The sequence below is a fragment of the Bos indicus genome, chromosome 18 (genome assembly GCF_029378745.1).
Source record: "Bos indicus isolate NIAB-ARS_2022 breed Sahiwal x Tharparkar chromosome 18, NIAB-ARS_B.indTharparkar_mat_pri_1.0, whole genome shotgun sequence".
NCBI lineage: Eukaryota > Metazoa > Chordata > Mammalia > Artiodactyla > Bovidae > Bos > Bos indicus.
Window position 1 is genome coordinate 38,646,341 of NC_091777.1, and position 15,912 is coordinate 38,662,252.

At 43.8% G+C, this 15,912-nt stretch overlaps 1 long non-coding RNA gene across 1 annotated transcript in view; it reads left to right on the forward strand.

The window, feature by feature from the left end:
* LOC139177355 (uncharacterized) overlaps positions 1-12,724 on the forward strand; it is a 526,558-nt gene extending 513,834 nt beyond the window's left edge. The window contains exon 5 of the long non-coding RNA XR_011561821.1: positions 12,366-12,724. This is a non-coding gene — a long non-coding RNA (uncharacterized lncRNA). The remainder of the gene's footprint in view (positions 1-12,365) is intronic.
* Positions 12,725-15,912: the final 3,188 nt, after the last annotated feature.

Sequence of the window (15,912 nt, forward strand, 5' to 3'; positions counted from 1 at the left end):
AATAGTAACTAGGACAAGTGTTTGGAAGGCGATAAGTTTGCAGTGAATATTAATTTCCTACTTTCCTCCCAGAGAATATGGAAACTGCTAAGACTTAGGAAAAATAATAAAGCTCAGCAATTAAAGCTGGTGAGAGCACAACACTTCATGTAATGGTTGGTGCTGTTTCCCGTGGATAACAGGAGCCTACAGGTCAATTTTTATTCTGGCTTTGCTGTAGTAACTGCATTCGTTTCTTTAATGTTTAAATAGTGCCTGCTTTCGCTTAGCTGGCGTGATGTTAGACCTCCCATTAGTGTGCTTATTTATTTATTTTTAATTTCACTAGCAATGCGTGAAAGCATTCTCATGGGGAAAAAGCAAAATCAAACAAGATAGGATAAAACGAAAATGCCCCTTGGCCATCCCCAGAAGTCCTAATTCGGTCCCAGAGGTAATAACAGCTTGGCGTGTGTCCGTTCAGACCAAAAGGAAGAACTTTCATTCACATGCATATGTGTACCTACAGAAATGTCTAGATTTATTTTATAATTTTAAATACAAAATGTATCCTTACTGTTATTATTTTGCAACTTGGCTGTTTGTTTCTTTATTGGTTTAAGGTACTCTGGAGATCTTTTCTTGTCATTATGTAGAGCCCCATCTCATTTTTTCTACCTGCTGCCATGCACCCCATAATCCTTCTAGAATTATGCCATGCATCCCATAATCCTTCTAGAATTATATTCTAGCTAGAATATAATAGACTCAATAAGAGATGTTGTCATTTTCATCTCTTAATCCCTTAAACCTCTAACATTACCTGTGACATAATAGGTGTTTTATTACTATGTTAAGTTATAACTTTCTGAAAATATTTTAAATGAATTAATATGCATGTAACCACATGCATTTTTAACCATCCCCTACTGATCGACTTTTAGGTTATTTCTTTTTTCCCTATTACAAACAGCAGTGAACACTCTTACATTTGCTTTGTTGCGCGCGTATGCATGGATTTCTCTGGTGTAGGTCCTAAGGAGTAGAATTGGTGGGCCAAGGAAGACATCTTTTTCTAAATATTGATTGCCACAGTATCTTCTAAAGAGGTGGCACCAGTCTACAGCCCCACATTAATATGTTTCTTTAGGTGTCTTTTTGACAATATGTTTCCAAAATAATCCTACGTTGCCCTTCTCTGTTTTGATTTCAGGAAAGGAGGAGGTTTGATGATTAGAATGATTAGAATTAGAATAAAATAAGAGGTGGTACAGAAATCTGTTCATTTATTCATTCATTTTTCCAACTATTGATTTCATTGTAGGCCCTGCTGCAAATGCTGGGCATAGAAAGATAAACAAGACCTTCTACACACCCCAGAGGATTTCACAGTCTGGACTGAATACTTACATTCTTAATTCTTAAAATGTCATGTTTCTTTCTTAAAAGTAACATGACAACTAAATGTAAGGTCTGATCCCGGATTTGATCCTGGACCAGGAAAAGCAATGGCCATGAAGAAAAATACTGGGACATTTGGTGAAATTCAAATGAGGTCAGTGGATGAGATAATGTATTGATATTAAATTTCCTGATTTAGATCATTGTACTATGGTTGTTTAAGAGGATATTCTTGTTGTTAGGAAGTACACAGTGAAGGGTTTAGGGGAAATATACATGATTTCTCCAACTGATTCTTCCGTGGCTCAAAAATATACTTCCATGTAACTCAGAGCTTTCCTGTGGAGCATGATGACAAAAATGTTCTGTACCTGCTCTGACAATATGGAAGCCAAGAATGTCATGTGACCACCAAGCACTTGAAATATGGCTAATGCAACTGAAGACTTGAATCATTAATTTTATCCAATTGAAATATAAATAGCTACATAAGGCTAGTGGCTACCATGCTGGACAGCAAGGATACAAACAGGAGAGAAAAAAAATACTAAAATAAATAGGATGAAATGTAAAGAATTGGTGAACTTATATAAATGGAATGAGGAAATTCTTTGGATTATTCTTGTAATTTTTCTTTAGGCTTGAATTACATATTTTTAATTAAATAATAAACACAGTGTCATCTCAGGGAAGTTCAAATTAAAATCTTACTGAAGTGTATTTTATTACAATTAAAATGTCACAAATAAAATTATACTAACCAGGAGCCACAGAAAGGACACACTTAGACATTACTGTTAGGTGTGCAAATAGACACAGCCTTCTCTCATATACAGTTGCACAAGTACATGAGAAAATGTGTAAGGATTTCATTGTAGCTTTGTTTGTAATATCAAAAAATTGGATGGAGTGGAAATATTCAACAATAAGAATGGCTAAATGTATTTTCTTTGTTCTTATTCTAGATTACTATAAAGCTCTTTACCACACTGAGACAAAACAGTTTTTAAAATTTGTTTTATGGAATTATAGTTGACTTACAGTGTTACATTAATTTCTACTATATAGCAAAGTGATTCAGATTTTTTTTTTCATATTCTTTCCATTATGGTTTATCATAGGATATTCAGTATAGTTCACTGTGCTATACATTGTTTATCCATTGTTGTTTATCCATTCTATATAAAATAGTTTGCATCTACTAATCCCAAATTCCCAATCCATCCCTCCCCCACCCCTTCTCCCCCTTAGCAACCACAAGCCTATTCTCTATGTCCGTGAGTCTTTCTGTTTCACAGATAAGTAAGTGATATCTCATGATATTTATCTGACTTCATTTAGTATGAGAATCTCTAGGTCCATTCTTGGTTACGGCTGAGTAGTATTCCATTGTGTGTATGTGCTGTGTCTTCTTTATCCATTCATTTATTGATGGACATTTAGGTTGCTTCCATGTGCTAGCTTGTATATATCTTTGCAAATTATAGTTTTCTCCAGCTATATGCCCAGCTGTGGGATTGCAGGATCATGTGACAGCTCTATTTTTCATTTTTTGGAAAGGAACCTCCATAGTGTTTTCTACAGTGGCTGTACCAGTTTACATTCCCACCAACAGCATAGGAGGGTTCCCTTTTATCCACACCCTCTCTGGCATTTGTTATTTATAAACTTTTTAGTGATGGCCATTCTAACTGATATGAGGTGGTACCTCATTGTAGTTTTGATTTGCATTTCTCTAACAATTAGCAATGTCCAGCATCATTTCATGTGTCTGTTAGCCATCTGTATGTATTCTTTGGAGAAGTATCTATTGAGGTCTTCTGCCTATTTTTTAATTGAGTTGGGGGTTTTTTGCTATTGTTATTGAGTTATATGAACTGTTTACCAAAAAAAGCAATTTGCTTTTTTTTTTAATTAAAAAAAAGAGGTTTGGTATGACTGTATTTTTGTAATAAGAACACTGAAACTACACACACACACACACTCACTCAATAACTTATTCACCTTTATATGCACATAGGAAAAGATTTGGAGAAATATACATGAAACAGTTACCAGATCATTCTCCAGAAATTTCCTCAAGTCCTGTGGAAAGACCACCCAGCTCCATCTCTTGAGTCCTTGGGCTGGGCTGTGGAGGGTCCTCCGAGCGCCTTGTGCTATAACAGCAGAGGTGCCTCCAGCCAGCCAAAAATCTCAAGCTGGTGCCCATCGGCTTGTTAGCTGCACCTCTGTGCCTGCCCCACGGAATCTCCAGGAAATACCCCTTAGCTCTCCCTGCCATTTCCAGGCACACACACTGCCCCTCCCCATAGCCACCAGGCCTGCGGGGCAGGCAGGGTCATTACTGAGTTCCAAGAAGGGAGTGTTTATTATTGTTGTCGGTTTGATGCTGATCCCAAAAGGACCTAATCAACAGGTAATAAGACCTCATGGGAGCAATTAGAAACCTCAACTTTAACCCTGTTATAACCACAGCAGAGACGACCAGAATCTTGGCAGGACTCTGCCCCTCACTGAACAGGGCCTGATGGAGAGGAGATGAATGGGGAAGCCGGAGAGGTACTGGTGGGTGTGCTAGGCGGTGGGCTGAAAAGGGAATCTGGGAGAAGGGGGCACATCTGAAATCAAGTCTACCCAACATCATCATGCTTAAAGGAAGAGCTGTGCTAGGTGCATGAGGTACAAAAACAAATAAGCCAGGGTCCTGCCCCCAAGATGCTCACAGACGCAGGAATAAAGATTTGCAATATGATAGGAGCTATACTACAGGATAGGTTTATTCAGGGCCCAGGCTGGTTCAGAGGCAGGAATTATCAGCCTTGTTGGGTGAGTCAGGGAGGGCAAATGCACCAGTCAAGTGAGATCTCATAGTATATAGATACGACAGCATCTATTGGTTGCCCGAAGGACTTCCATTTAGACACCCACTTGTGACACAGAACTCCCTGTGTCTTTCAAGCTGCCTTAAATCCTTTTTCTTTCTTTATAAGGTTGGATTTAAATAAATAAAACTTATTAGTAATTAATTTAAAAACAGATGCTTAAACACTTGCTTTTGGTGTTACAAGTGGCTCTACCTGCCAACCAATGAGATAGAAAGTTAGTCTCATCCATTAGCAAAACTTAACAATGCCTGATAAGATAACTGTGTCATGAACCATTTCTCATTACCCACATAGTGACCAAGGGCGTTGTTACATAATCATCACACGAGAACACCCTTGGAATGGAACCAACTGACTACACATAGGCACATCACCATCATTGTCGATGGATAGCTGATAGAGGTTTTAATTACTTCAAGTTCCCAAAGCAGGGCCTCTGTGATAAATGATGGAGACGAGGAAATGAAGTCACATCTTCAAAGGCCAAATCAGCCTCCGGTTTTTTCCAACTTGCACAGAATTGCAACAGCTTCTCTCGTTAATTGTTGTGCAAGATTTTGCATCTTGCATAAAACTAGCTGCAAATGTCACATCGGCCATCTTGATTAGGCCCAAGATCACAATCAAGAGGGTGAAATTGGACAGCAGCATGGCGGCCATCTCACTGCTCAACCTCTTCTGGCTCTTAGAGAAGAACAGTTTGTACATTTGCAACGTGCTTAGTCCTGGGTTCTCATTTTGCTAGAACAAAAGTCCTGGATGCCAAAACCTGACACCATACAAAAACCAGGGTATGTTTAAAGTCTCAGAGCTGATAAAGAACTTCAACTTCATTAAATGAAAAAGAAACATAAAATTATACAGATTCTTCTTCTGCAAACATGCATCCAGTTACCTAGCACCAGGTACTGGGTGTGGGGGAAAGAAAACAAGATCTTTGCCCTTAAAGAGCTTGCACTTTAATTAAAGGAAACAGAAATAACCAGAGCATGATGAGATAAGTCAGGCAGTAGCAGAAGCCCAGGGGACTGGGGAAAAAGCCCTCACATGACTTGGGGCCAAGTGTCCCAGAAGTCTGCAGAGGGACATTTGAACTGGGTTTTGGATGATGGAGAGGATTCTCTTGGTTCTGGGGCCAGTGTTCTAGGCAGAGGGGACTGTGTGTGCAGAAGCACAGAGGTTGGAGATGGTAGGTCAGAGTGTACATGGTGGAGTGAGAGAGATGAGGAAGCAGAGGGAAGACTGAATCCAAAGAAATCTCAATCGTAAAAGTCTTGAAGGCCACGAGAATAAATTTTGACCTAGAAGACCATAGGGTTGTTCAGGTATTTTTAGAATTAGCAAACAGGAAATGTTTAAAAAAACAAAACAAAACACCGGCCAAGGATATATTTAGGTAAGAATTTGTGTCATCAAGCAGAGTGAATGACTGAGCATTAGAAGTTGATACTTGGTAATCATGGCTCTTCTGCAGGACACTTCGATCATCTCACATGCTCATACGATGGCTCAGGGACAGACATACTGGACAGCCCACTGCCTTCAGGGAGCACACCATCACACAAGGGACAGACTCACGTTCAACCCCTCAACAGTGTAATGATGGAAACGAACATGGAACACGGTGGGAGCACTTTGGGGGACAGAGGGCAGGGTCTCGGGGGTGGCCAAGGAAGACTTCCTGAAGTCTGTGAGACTTGAGCTGCATGTTGGAAGCTGACTAGGATTTAGCCAGGTGGAGAACTATTCACAGGACTAACAGTTCTTAATCTGAAGGTGCAGGAGGGAGGCAGAGACGGGGGAGGAAGTGGTATGGAGGAGGTGGTGCTGGATTAGGAAGGGATGTGTTGGGAGGGATGGTCACCCTGGTGGGGGTGACTGGAGGCTTGAGGTCTGAGCCTGTGGCCTGCAGAGCAGTGATGTCATGAACAAAAGTAATGTAGTCAGAAAGAAGCCAATCTCAACATGGGCTTGAATGCAGAAGGAATGATAAACTTCTGTGTGGTGCCAAGTTGGATTTCTGTTAGAGCAGCGGTTCTCCACCAGGGGCAGTTTTCCCCCTGGGACAATTTCATTATGCCTAGAGACTTGTTCAGAGGTCAGAGCTCTGGGAGGGTGTGTGCCCCTGGCATCCAGTGGGTAGGATTCGGGGATGCTGCACCAATGCACAGGAGAGGCCCCGAAACAAAGAGGTATCTGGCCCAAAAGAGTGCTGAGGTTGAGGAACCCTGTCCTAGAGCATCCCCTCAAGGGTGACCTGAGTACCCTATGAGCAAATGGAGAAACAAGGGTAATTCAAAGCCCGTTAACAAATGGATTGCTTTCCAATGTACAGGTTTGTAGTTGTAAAAATCTTAGGAAGGGCAACAGAAAGCTTTGATCAGGGTTCTGGGATGCCCAAGTATGCTGACTACATTCTAGACCTCCAAAGAGATAATGTCGCTTTGCCTGGACTCCTCCTTTCTCCAGTCAACACATTTGGCAGGATGTCATTTTTCAGACCACCCCAGTGCCCTGTTCCTGGGTCCTTCTATACACATGCAAGGAAAGAGTAACCTGACAGAATTTCACCCATCCTCGCTCTACAATAGAACAATATCCTGTTGTTCATGGCAATTGTATGACTCATGCCAGAAGACAGTGTTCCCAACTTTATGAGCAATTCTGGGGGGTCCAAAGTCCACCTAGAAACCCTGGGTAGTTCTTGGATGGAGCTCAGAAATGTACATATTTGGGCTTAATATTTCCAGGAACCCTGATAAGGGGGGTGTCAGGGGCCATAGTTGAGAAAGTCTTGCTATAAGAGTACGAAGGGGTGGGTGAAGAAGAGAATGAAGTAGAGAAGTTTATATCAGATCACACAGGGCAGAGGCAGGCATGACTCTGAGCTGATGGAAGGTAGATCAGAAGAATAGGGAGGTTCTGGGGACCAGTGGCTTTCTGAGGTTTTATCCACAGAATCCTTTCTTTAGAGAATCCAGGGAAGTCTAATCTGTAAACCAGAAAAACTGGGGGATGTTCTGATTTAAGTGGTGTGAAAGGGCTCTCTTAAGCTTTGCCACTTCCTGATACTTCTGATAGCCAAATTCTACCAAAGATTTGTGAAGTTCATCGAACCCAACAGACTCCAGCAGACTTTATATTAGGAAATAAATCCAAACATCAAGTTTCATGACAACAAAGAGGAAAGAAGGCACACCCAGTTGATCAGTTCAGTTGACTCTTAAGTATCTGATGATATGAGTGACCAATGTTTATTCACTCATTTAGTAAATATTTTTTTGAAGACTGGCTGTGGGCCAGGGACTGTTCTAGAATATGAGTAGTATGGTTGGGCCACCTATATGCTGTCTTTCTTCTCATTTTTTCTCTGCTCATCAGTCCAACTCTAAGAAGTTAGGGAAAGAAACAAAATGAAACTCACAATTTAGTTACTCAGGCTTTTAGTGAGCTACTTGATGGTGGAATCCTGGAAATTACTAACAGCGAAACCAAAGGCTTCTCTCCAGGTCCCTTGTTTAAATTCTCCTTGCCCTCATCCTCAGGTATAATGGGCTGAGTAGAATAGTAAGATGGTGAACACATGGGCTTCCCTAGTGGTTCAGTGGTAAAGAATCCGCCTGCAATGCAGGAGGCACCTGGCAATGCCAGAGACCTAGGTTTGATCTCTGGGTCAGGAAGATCCCCTGGAGGAGGAAATGGCAACCCACTCCAGTATTCTTGGCTGGGAAATCCCATGGACCGAGGAGCCTGGGGGGCTAACATCTTACGTCCTCAAGACAGTATTCCCAGGGAAAGGAATTCCACTGAGGGACCCCAGATAGCAGAAGCTAAAAGTCCATTGCAATAATACCAAGGCATGGCAGATAATAATGGCACACTGAGTGATCCAGGTCAAGATGAACGTGAGACCCGTCCCTGCTGCCTCCCTGCCCCCCCACTTCTGTTTCTGCTAAGAACAGGACACACAAAGCTCACCTCTTAATATTTCCAAATAATGCCGTTTTAAGAATCTGGCCGGCTAGTGTGTGACAAAAATTGTAAAAAGACCTGCCAACAAAAATTACTATTCAAAGTAAAGTATTATTTTAGGGTGACATTATTTTTTAAATTCACATTTTTCATTTGTTATACCATGTAGCAGCTCTGTGAACACATAGATAAGAGGATACAATAGATATTTGACAGTGTAGTTCTCAGAGTATTTGCATATCCAAGAGATTATTTCAGCGAGTATACTTAGACTGACCCTATTAACCATTCACAATATTTTGTCTTGAATTCAATTCACACTCTGTGGACATGTCCAATTCACATTTCAGCTCTTAATGCTGTTTTCCCTCTTAGACTTTATATTAGGAAATAAATCCATAACATCAAATTTCATGACAACATCTGCTCTGGCTGACATGATTGAGAGAGAATTTCACTCATGCCAGGTTATTCTGTTTCTTAATTTGTTCTTTATCATACCTGGAGAAGCAGCATCTTTTATCAAGTCCAATATGGAGAATGGAAGCTACTGGTGCAGCATTCACAACAGGCAGCAGCCTCAGCAGCGCTGGAAGGTGACTACAGGAAGCACTCTGAGGCAGCAGAGTTGACAGGATGGCTGGAGACTGATTTCCAGGCAGGCATGGCTTTGCCACACATGCCGCCAAGCTAACAACCAGAGCATTCAAGATGAAGGTAGATCATCGCCTAAAATGGGCAATGAACTTTAATGAGAAAAAAATATGAGTCCCTATGTACTAGGGACTCAGTCTCTTGTACACCAGTGTTCATAGCAGCATCATTCCCAATCACAAAAAGCTGAACAACCCACATGGCCATGAACAGATGAATGAGTAGACAGAATGTGGTATATCCATACAGGAGAACATTATTCAGTCATAAAAAGGAATGACGCTCCCATACGTGCCCCAACATAGATGAACCTTGGAAACATGCTCAGTGAAATAAACCAGATACAAAAGTACAAATACTGTATGATCCCACATATATGAAAGATCCAGAATAGGCAAATCCACAGAGGCAGACTGTAGATTAGAGGTTTCCAGGGCTAGGAGCAGAAGAGAGTGGGGAGTTGATGATTAATGGGTTCACAGTCTCTTTTGGGGATGTTGAAAAATTTTGGAAATAGTGATGAGACATATGCAAAATTGTAAATGTAATCCCATGATTAACATCACCGGATTGTGCAATCCCTCAGAAATGATTACCATAGCATGTTTTATGCTATATATATTTCACCACGATGAAAAATTAAATAGTTTTATATATATATATATATAAATGATTTAAATAATATATATTTTTAAAGCTGATACCCTAATGTCAGGAGGTTGAGGACTCTGTTCTCAACTTCTAGGTACAGGCAGAGGGAGACCATGAGCCCAACTTCACGTGGTCATGGGCCCCATATGGTTCTCATGCTTACAACCTCCTGACATTAGGATAGCAGCTCTTTTTAAAATCTAAAACCAGACAATCAGATTTTTAAAGAAACCTGTGAAAACTGTACCTGGGAAATTAAACAAACTGAAGGTAGAAAATACAGTAAGCAGCCGTTTCAGAGCTCCACAATTCAAACTGTCTCAGAAAGAAATCCATCTCTTATCTCGTCCTTGCCCAGATTTCCCAGTGGACATGGGTGTTTGTTTATAGCACATGCTGGTGGCCACCTTTCCAGACCTCATCTCCCATGTGTGGGGCGATGGCGCCTGTCTCCTCTGGGCAAGCACCTCTGCGTGCTAACACGCCTGAAATGAGATGAGGCTCCAGAATGTTCTGGAGGCGGAGCTGTAACACAGTGTCACCTTCTCGGCCAGCTCCTGGCACCACTTCCTTCCCATCAGCTTCAGCTCCTACCTACTGGCGGTTCCATGTTTTCAGTGGCAGGAGAGGGCCTGTGGAAGGTGGGGAGGTCTCCTGAGCTCTGTGGCCATGAGCGACCTGCTCACCTCTCAGCCTCCAGCTCCTCCTTGTTGCCAGAAGGAGAAAAGGCGACTTTCTGGAATGGTGACAGGAGCCCAGAGGCAGCACGGGCAGCAGGAGCAGGCGGGCAGGCAATAAAGTTTCCAGATCCCCAGGGGACGTAATCCCATTCTCCAGCCAGGTGCTGCAAGTAAGGCTGGTGGCTTCCAACCTTCTTGGCCCGAGGCCAGAGTTTCCAGGCTTCCCTCCACCCTGAACTCCTTCCCATCATCTTTCCAACCAGAAGCTTGTTAACTGTTTTCCTGTGCTTTTATCCAGATTTCAAGGCACCCTCTGTGTGTTAAACTTCAAAGAAAGTTTGCTACAGTAAGTGCCATGCTATAGCAAGGGGAAAGCTGCAAACAGCTCTGTTGAAAATGGTTTTGTTCAAATGAATAGGGCTGGGACTCTTTCCTCTCTCACACCCCCCGCCACCCTCCCCACACACACCCTATTTCTTTCAGATGAAATTGCATTTGTGTCTAGATTAAGTTGCCTGGTATCAATCCTGAAATTTTTAAAGATGAAAAGCAGAACAGCCGCACAATATTTAAAATGTGAAATGATTACGGAATGGCACCGGGCCAATGTTTATGAATCATTGAATATGATCATAAAATCATAAAAAATAATCACCAAAAGGTAAATAAATTACCCAGCTTACTGCTTATTTTCACGTAGGGTCTGACACAAAAGCAGCAGCCATGAATGATTTATACCTGTTTTAACAATAATACTCATTTTACTGAAAGATGGTCAGCACTTGGACTGCTGTGGGCAGCATGCCAGTTGTCGAAAGGTTAATGTTTCAGCAGCAATACATTAAATTATGAATAATACCAGTCCCAAAATGGAAGGTTATTAGCTCAGTATGCTTAATTAGCCCAGCTAGAACTTTGCCATCAAGTAGCAGTGCCCATTACTGCAGCACTTGCCTTGATGGGGGATGGCAGCTTTGGGATTCTAATGGCAGGAGCCGGGGCAGGTAGATGCGGGAGGGGTGTGGGCATGTCCTTTCTTTTCAACTCAGGGCACAATTATTAGAAGCATCTCAAAGCTGGTTTTCGGGATTTTGAGCTTTCCCATGGTTTCCCCAGGAAGTCTTCCCAGCAAAAAGGGCAGAAATGACCTGGGAGGGGCACGGTACTTAGTGCTGTGGATACAGGGGATGGTTCACAGGCTGGGCAAAGCCATCAGCATTCATCCAACATGGGCACTTATTGAAAAACTACTGCCTACCAGGCACGTGCAAAGCAGTTAATGAGACCAACAGGTTCTCAGATCTAAGACAGGGGAGAGCCCTTAAACAACCAACTATGCAATTAGTGCCTTAATTACAGCCTCGTGACTGCTAGGAGGGGCGGGTTTAGAATGCCGCTGGCACCTGGACTGGAGTCAGGGTAGGGGTTTTCGGAGAAGGCGTCCCGTAGGAAGTACCATTCACTCTGATCTCTAAAGGGTGAGTAGAAATGAGCTAGGTGAATCTCCAGGAGAAACTCTTTCAGGCAGGGACTAGCCAAATCACGCCAGAGCCTCCAGAAAGGATGGTGCTAGAGAAAGATGCAGGCTTTGGGTGAAAGGAGCATTGACTTTGTGCTTGCCTGCCAGGCCGTGAAGATGCTGCTGAGCACCTCGCTTGTGGGGTGCGTGCGTCTGTGTGCATGTATGCCTACACCTGGCCCCACAGCCACCCAACCTCCTCTCCTCCTGCTGTCTTTGCTCCACGAGGTGCTCCCATTTAAAGCTCCAGGCTCACAGGCAGGGGTAGGGCCGGACCTGCCCCTGGCCTGTCCGCTACATCCCGCTGTCTGCACCACCACCCTGCTCTACTTAGTACTATTAGTAGCTTGTTTTTCTAAGCCCTAAAATTCATTTTCTTTTCCCGCCTCGCTTCCAGAAAAATAAATAAAAGTGAACACATCACTCATTTAAGAAGAGGAATGGAATTTAGGTTGCGTTTTTCTTTCTATTTTTATGATTAGTTAGAATTTTCCTGGGAACACGGCCAGGAGGGCATTATGGTGAGATAATGTCCTGTATTTAATCACGGCTGCAATGGCGAGCCGTGTTCTGTGGAGAGAAGCCGAGTTAACGCATCTTCCCTGTCTTGTGTGTTTTCAGGGTACCGCGGGTAGCCCAAGATGAAGACTGGGCCAAGAGGCAGCTGGGCGCCGGGCCTGTGTGAAAACCCACAGGTGGACAGAATGCAGTCATGACTCTCTTCATGTGGGACCCATCAGCCCTGAGAACCCTGAAACCCCCAAAGGAGCCAAGTGCAGGAGGCCCCAAAACTGACCAAAGTCAGTTGCATCCTTGGTCCTGCACCCTGTGGACAGTTCTGGCATCGTCCATGCCCGCCTCTGCACAGCCCCTTGGCCTGGATGCACTTCTTGTTTTCACGTGGGCATCCCACCCCTTTGTGACCCCAACACCATGTGTGCAGGGGGAGCTCAAGGCTTCTGAGTGAACCTGGAAGTCAGCAACAGGTAGGACCCATCTGTTCCTTAATTCTGCACATGCGTGGCCGTCCGGAGACCCACAGTCCCCCGCGGGGCGGTGTCCGTGGTGGTTGACAATCTTCTGAGTCACTCTCATTTTCCAAGATGGTTGATCCATCATGAAGAATGAAAGAATTGCTGGCAGTGGTAAAATAGAAACAGGTATCTTAGCGAGATGTCTTAGGGAGATGCCTGGAAGGCAGGAAAGGGAGATCAGGTTTAACCTGGAAGAAGGGAGCCTGGAGGACAGGTGGATGGATGCGGACCCACCTTTCTTGGCCAGGAAAACCAGAGTGGGTGGGGAGGGGCACATGGAACCCTTCACATTCACTGTTGCCCTATTAAACGTGGCGTTAGAAGGAGTAAGGTAAGGGCAGTGGAGAGAACAGGATGCCCCAAGCAACCCATAAATAGCAGGGCGAAGACAAAGTGTTTATTACTTAGCTTCATGAAGCCCATATAAGCACTCTCCCGGGGTGCGAGAGCGCGGGAGTGTGTGTGTCCGGGGATGGGGAGTCCCAGACCCGCTGTTCGCGCTTGGCTTGATTCTATGAAGGCGTCTATTTGATGGAACGTACTGGAACAGTTCATAGCCAGCACAGCAAACCTTGTGCGGAGACAGAGCTTTCTTTTTCTCTTTCCTTTTCCTGTTTGCCTTGAGAATGAGGCCTTTCTCTTCTCAGCCCTTTGCTCTCCCCAAAGTTGTCTCACGAGGTCACTGCCAGCTGACAGGCTTGCCTTTCGGTGCGAGGTTTGAATGGAAACAATGCCCTGTGTTCTGGGGGCTGGTGAGGCTCTGGGCCTGTTCCTGGCCGGGCTGCCCTAAACTGTAAATGGGTTATTGTTTTAGCAGGACTGTCAGTTCCTATAGACAATTTGGTGTATGTGATGCAAGACTTGCTCCTAGTTTGTATGTATATATATTTTTTCATAGATGGGAAAGAGTTCCCGGTTTGATCCCTGGATCAGGAAGATCCCCTGGAGAAGGGAATGGCTACCAACTCCAGTCTTCGTGCCTGGAGAATCCCACAGACAGAGGAGCCTGGCGGGCTTACAGTCCATGGAGTGGCAAAGAGTCAGACAGGCCTGAGCGATTAATACTTTCACTCTTATATATGTATGTAGATGTACATACACCTATACATACCACCAGTATTGAGTGGCAGAAAGGTGATTTAAGATCATCATGTTTACTTTCAAACCAGGTTTGGCCCCTCACTCGCTGTGTTTCTTTGAGCAACTAACTTACCCTCTCAGTAAGGGTATTAGCAAGGCGTTAGCATCTCAGTTCAAACAAGTCTACCTAGAAGATCCCTTCTAGTTCAAACATACTTTGACCCTGTGATTGCAAGATATTACATTACCATGTTCAACAATAAGCTTAAAAGAACTTTCTTTGAATAGCTTATCCATTGACAGACCTGATTTCTAAGAGCAGTCAAGGATGTGTGCTGAATGTTCTATTGAATCTCCTGAATGCTGAAGTTAGTGCTTTGCAGATGTGAATGGCAAGAAGAGGAAAGTAGAAGAGATCTGTGTTGTCATGTTCTGGGATCTTGAAAAATCCTTACAGTCATACTCAGGATTGTCAGTTACAAAACACTTTGTCACCAATGGATAATATTTGGAGAAGTAAGAAGCATTTTCAAAAGCTATATATTGGAGGTTTCTGAATGAGGACCCAGTTCTGAAAACTCTTTTCATTGGCTGAGGAACGGCAAATAGATAAGAAACAATTCACCAAAACTAAGGTTGACTATTTTTCATTGCTAATAATGGTCAAGCAACAATAGCATTGCCTATCAGAGGCCTCAGAGGCAACCAGTAGGGCAGTGACAGAACCCAGCCAGGGCCAGCCTCTGGGACGCTAGGAGCCCTCTGGCACAGCCAGCCTCAAGCTGGCACTGGCTGGCTGGCTCTGTGAAAGTGTCACCAGCACAGAACCGTGTGCTGGCCTTCCAGGAAGGTAAGTGACTAGCTGGGCAAAGAAGGAGGGATTCCCCAGGGTTCTACCAGAAGCTTCACTGAGAATCACAGCCCTGCAGCCACTGACCGCTGTGGCCCACCCCTTAGTAGATCTCTGTGAAGGGGGTCTCTCCCACGCTGGCTGGTGGAAATCCTTTCTGGAGGAGGCTGACACTGGACATCTGCCTGGCTAGAGGTCTTTACTGCTTCTTTAGCCTAACGTTTTCCTTCCTTCCCTCCCTCCACAAGCACTGACGGGATACATACTGTTTGGCAGGCACTAGGGGAGGCCCACAGTCCTCGTGTACTAACAAATGAGTCTGAGCTGGAAGTACTTTCTGCCTCACAAGACAGATAATCACAAGTATAGTTTAGAATTCCATACACTGAGCTGGAGAGCACAGAGAAGGAAGAAAGCAGCTCAGGCTATAGAGGGTCTCAGAAGAGACGTTTATGGTGGATATCGGTAGAGGGGAACAAGGCACTCCCAGCAAAGTAAACACAGCCTATTTAGAAAGCAGGGGGTGGGTATTTTTTGGCTCACGTCCAAGACTTAAAGAAGAATCCACACTGGGGATGAGTTTGAGATACACAGCCTCAAAGCAACCACAGCCTGGGTTCAGGGATATCTCTTCAACTTATACCCTGCAGACAGTTGCCTAGGCCTGGACGTTGGTGAGGAGAGGAGTAGGGAATATCCAGACCCTGACCTGTCATTCGTAAAAAGCTTGACGATCATTTTCAAAGGCTGCAGGCCGTTCTCTCAGAGTGACGTCCCACCTCAGACGCTGCGTCTGTAAGGATGAGAGCTCTGCCTGGTGCATGTGTCCTGTGCAGGAATGAGTCTTAAGACCTGTATGCTGACTGCTAACAGTGCCGTCAGCCCAGGGTCCATGGATAGTGTGGGCGCCATATGCATGATTTCATCACAGCGGAGCCCTTGGTGTTTCTTGCATTAGCGCCCCTGCTTTGCTTTCTTTTTAAATTTTAATGGATTGTGATCAATTTACAATGTTGTGTTAGTTTTAGGTATACACAAAGTGATCCTGTTATATATATATATATACATGTATTTTTAAAATTCTTTTTCAGGTTCTTTTCTCATGTATGTAGGTTATCTCAGAATATTAAGTTTCCTGTGCTATACAGTAGGTCCTTGTTGGTTATCTATCTTATATGCAGTTCATCCTAAGCACCTGATTTTT